Source organism: Limulus polyphemus, unplaced genomic scaffold (genome assembly GCF_000517525.1).
Source record: "Limulus polyphemus unplaced genomic scaffold, Limulus_polyphemus-2.1.2 Scaffold11927, whole genome shotgun sequence".
Lineage (NCBI taxonomy): Eukaryota > Metazoa > Arthropoda > Merostomata > Xiphosura > Limulidae > Limulus > Limulus polyphemus.
In genome coordinates, this window is record NW_013677537.1 from 8,048 (window position 1) to 12,733 (window position 4,686).

The 4,686-nt window shown below is 31.2% G+C and overlaps 1 long non-coding RNA gene across 1 annotated transcript in view; it reads left to right on the forward strand.

Moving 5' to 3' along the window:
- The window catches only part of LOC111083889, a 7,579-nt gene extending 5,613 nt beyond the window's left edge, over window positions 1-1,966 (forward strand). Inside the window, exons 3-4 of the long non-coding RNA XR_002609295.1 lie at window positions 281-329; window positions 1,889-1,966. This is a non-coding gene — a long non-coding RNA (uncharacterized LOC111083889). The remainder of the gene's footprint in view (window positions 1-280; window positions 330-1,888) is intronic.
- Window positions 1,967-4,686: the final 2,720 nt, after the last annotated feature.

A 4,686-nucleotide genomic window follows, 5' to 3' on the forward strand; every position in this document is an offset into this window, starting at 1 on the left:
TACTCTAATGTTCTATTCTTAAAGGGTCTCCTTAAAACATTCTCCAAAGGAGACCCTTTAAGAATATAACATTAAAGTACTAAGTGACACAAAAAACTGGAGAATGTTTTAAGGAGACCCTTTAAGAATAGAACATTAAAGTACTAAGTGACACAAAAAACAAAACATTCTCCAGTTTTTTGTGTCACTTAGTACTCTAATGTTCTATTCTTAAAGGGTCTCCTTAAAACATTCTCCAGTTTTTTGTGTCACTTAGTACTCTAATGTTCTATTCTTAAAGGGTCTCCTTAAAAGTTTCTTCTGTGATCAAGAATGGGAGAGTTAATGATGTGAGTATTTTAATTTCATCTTTTGTTGAAGATTGAATACATATACATTTGTGAATATAAATTTTAATAAAGCTGTAAAAATGCTCAGGAGAAATAGATAAAATGTTCATACATTTACCTACAGGAAAAGGTTGGAAAAAATTAGATAAAATAGCCATATATTAACAGGAAAAGATTCATCATAAATAAGTCATACGTCAGGGACTAGCATTATGAATATGATCAATAAGACCATGCTGTGTGTTGATATATAAAATAACTGACTTTGGAACAGTACCACAAGTAAAACTACCATCTGATGTATGACTTTGGAACAGTACCACAAGTGAAGCTAGCATCTGATGTATGACTTTGGAACAGTACCACAAGTAAAACTAGCATCTGATGTATGACTTTGGAACAGTACCACAAGTGAAGCTAGCATCTGATGTATGACTTTGGATCAGCACCACAATTAAAACTAGCATCTGATGTATGACTTTGGAACAGTACCACCAGTAAAGCTAGTGTCTGATATGTGACTTTGGAACAGTACCACCAGTAAAGCTAGTGTCTGATGTGTGACTTTGGAACAGTACCACAATTAAAACTAGTGTCTGATGTGTGATTTTGGATCAGTACCACAATTAAAGCTAGTGTCTGATGTGTGACTTTGGAACAGTACCACAATTAAAGCTAGTGTCTGATGAGTGACTTTGGAACAGTACCACAATTAAAGCTAGTGTCTGATGTGTGACTTTGGATCAGTACCACAATTAAAACTAGTGTCTGATGTGTGACTTTGGAACAGTACCACAATTAAAGCTAGTGTCTGATGTGTGACTTTGGATCGGTACCACAATTAAAGCTAGTGTTTGCTGCTTCTCCTGTGAGATCATTCTTTATTAAAGTGAACAATGAAATCATCTCTGCATGTGTTTCAATATAATATAAAAATGGTTTGGAATATTACATTTTGAAACTTTTGAAGATATAAAGTTATTCAATTTGTGTTTGATAGGTTTCTCAGTTAGTTAATAGTCCTGTTTATTCTGAGTGAAATACATGTAAACTCTGTTTGTTTTTTGTAGAGGGCACCCAAATTTGTGTACTATATAAAATAGATATATATCTTCAGTAGGAAAACTCTTTGTTAATGAAGGAAAGCAGGAAAACTCTTTGTAAATGAAGGAAAGCATGTCCAAGAATTTAAATTGTTTTAATAAATGTTTAAGATCAGTTGTACGTCATAAATGAACACTTATTCCTTTGTGAAAAAAGTTTTCAAAGTGAATACAAATTATTATCAGTTATAGGATGTCTAATTAGGGAGATTAAGTGTTAGTGACATAAATATTAGTTTAACTAATGAAATATGTGGCATCATTACTTTTACTTAAATTTGATTATATAAAAGTATTGTCCAAGCAACTGGTACGTTATATTTTTAATTTTTAACTTATTTTCATGTAAATAATGATTGGTGAGCCTAATTAGTTTAATGTTCTTAATTTATAGTTGTTATGTTGGTAAATCCATTGTGAAGAAAAGTGGGAATAAACTAAAAACTTTGTCTGTAGTGGTACCCCCTGGAAGAAGCTAAATCAGGACAGATACATCTGAAACTTGCTTGGTTGACCCTCAGTGATCAAAAAGTAAGTTTTTCATACTTGATAGTATTCTAAACCAATATACTAGAACTAGAAACTAGAGATTTAAATTGTTGAACTGCATCATTATTTTACAAAACTACTTTTAGCAAATTGGTGTTTTCTTAATAAAATCTTAATGAAACTGTCTATATTTAAGTCTTTATGTAATTCTTGTATGATATTTTATAAATCTCTAGCAAGGGCTATTATTAATTATTGTCTTTATGTAGTTCTTGTATGATATTTTATAAATCTCTAGCAAGGGCTATTATTAATTATTGTCTTTATGTAGTTCTTGTATGATATTTTATAAATCTCTAGCAAGGGCTATTATTAATTATTGTCTTTATGTAGTTCTTGTATGATATTTTATAAATCTCTAGCAAGGGCTATTATTAATTATTGTCTTTATGTAGTTCTTGTATGGAATTTTATAAATCTCTAGCAAGGGCTATTATTAATTGTCTTTATGTAGTTCTTTTATGATATTTTATAAATCTCTAGCAAGGGCTATTATTAATTGTCTTTATGTAGTTCTTGTATGATATTTTATAAATCTCTAGCAAGGGCTATTATTATTGTCTTTATGTAGTTCTTGTATGATATTTTATAAATCTCTAGCAAGGGCTATTATTAATTATTGTCTTTATGTAGTTCTTGTATGATATTTTATAAATCTCTAACAAGGGTTATTATTAATTGTCTTTATGTAGTTTTTGTATGATATTTTATTAATTTCTAGCAAGGGCTATTATTAATTATTGTCTTTATGTAGTTCTTTTATGATGTTTTATAAATCTCTAGCAAGGGATATTATTAATTATTGTAAATTAGCGAGTGTTTTATTTAAAGTTCCTAGTTTTTATATTCTATAACTTTTATTAGTTGTAAATCTAACTGTAAGATTTTATGACTGTTACTTTGACTGGAAGAATTTTTTACCTGTGTCTTTCAGTTTTAACACACTTTTACCCAATTACACCTTTTCACTCTCTGAGGCCTCCTAGTTGTATGTTTGTGGACTTATAATGCTAAATGTTGGGTTTCGATACTATTGGTGGCAGACCACATGCATATAACCCGTTGTGTAACTTTGTGCTTACCCACAAACAAACAATTACTCTCTGAGGCTGTGGCTGGTGTTCTACAAACCCCATGATCACATCTGTGACCTTTAATCTCTGTCTATTCATCCTTGATGGAGGCTTTTTAATTATTTACAGTTTTGGAGTTGGTAATTTTTTCTACATTTTATAAATATTTGGTACTTTTATTTTCTTTTTCTTGTTCCTTCCAACACTTAAGCAACAAAGTAATATGTCCATTTTACTATTATCTCCATATTAAACAGGTTATGTATTTAATAGTTAGTGTGTTGCAATGTAGATTGAAGAGTTCAGAGTTTGAGTCCTGATGGTGCTAAATATGCCCCACATTTTCAACTGTGGGTGCATTATAAAAATGACAATCAGTCATATTAATTAAATCAAAGTGTCAGACAAAGCTCTTATGGCTGTTTGTCCTACTTTTGGTTGGAGGAAAGCTATACCTGAACCCATAGGATAACTGACCTTATTGTTTAGCCCACACACACATAAATGGACTTCAGACTATAAATTAATGTTAACTTTTATACCAGTATGATGTGTGAACCTGTAGAAGGGGTATTTATTGATAGGAATTAATGTTAGCTTTTATACCAGTATGATGTGTTAAAAGCTAACATTAAGTCCTATCAATAAATGCCCCTTCTACAGGTTCAAGTCTAGTTTCATCTTAAATCACGAAGCTCATGATCTTGGACTGGTCTTGTTTTATTAAGAGCAGGAAATGTTATTTCATAATGAGTTGAATAAATGACTACCACATGAGGAGACTGTTATGTCATGAATCGTACATTGACACTACTCTTTATATTAACATACACACCGTATATCAGCTAAACCCTTTATTAAAACCCAGTTATTAATATTAAGTGAGCAATTAAAAATATAAAAACATTCTACTGAAAAAAAAAAAAAATCATACAGAGTAGTTTACATTATTTAACATTATTTCAATGGTTACCTACAGGCAGGTTTTTTGCAGAGTCTACAAAAACCAACAATACTGAAGTTGAAAAAGGAGATACAAAATGTTGCAATACCTGAAAAAAACAAAAAACAAGTGAAATGTACATTGTAAAAAATGTATGTAATACACCATTTCAAAAACATATCCCATTGAGAAATATGTCAAACACAAAACTACTAATTAACAGTTTTTCATAAAAGCTACTATTAATTCCTATCAATAAATGCCCCTTCTACAGGTTCACACATCATACTGGTAAGGAAGACTTAGACTGATAACACATCATGGTAACTCAACAGGAAGGAAGACTTATAGTGATAACACACCATGGTAACTCAACAGGAAGGAAGACTTAGACTGATAACACACTATGGTAACTCAACAGAAAGGAAAACTTGGACTGATAACACATCATGGTAACTCAACAGGAAGGAAGACTTATAGTGATAACACACCATGGTAACTCAACAGGAAGGAAGACTTAGACTGATAACACACTATGGTAACTCAATAGGAAGGAAGACAGACTGATAACACATCATGGTAACTCAACAGGAAGGAAGACTTAGACTGATAACACATCATGGTAACTCAACAGGAAGGAAGACTTAGACTGATAACACATCATGGTAACTCAACAGAAAGGAAGACTT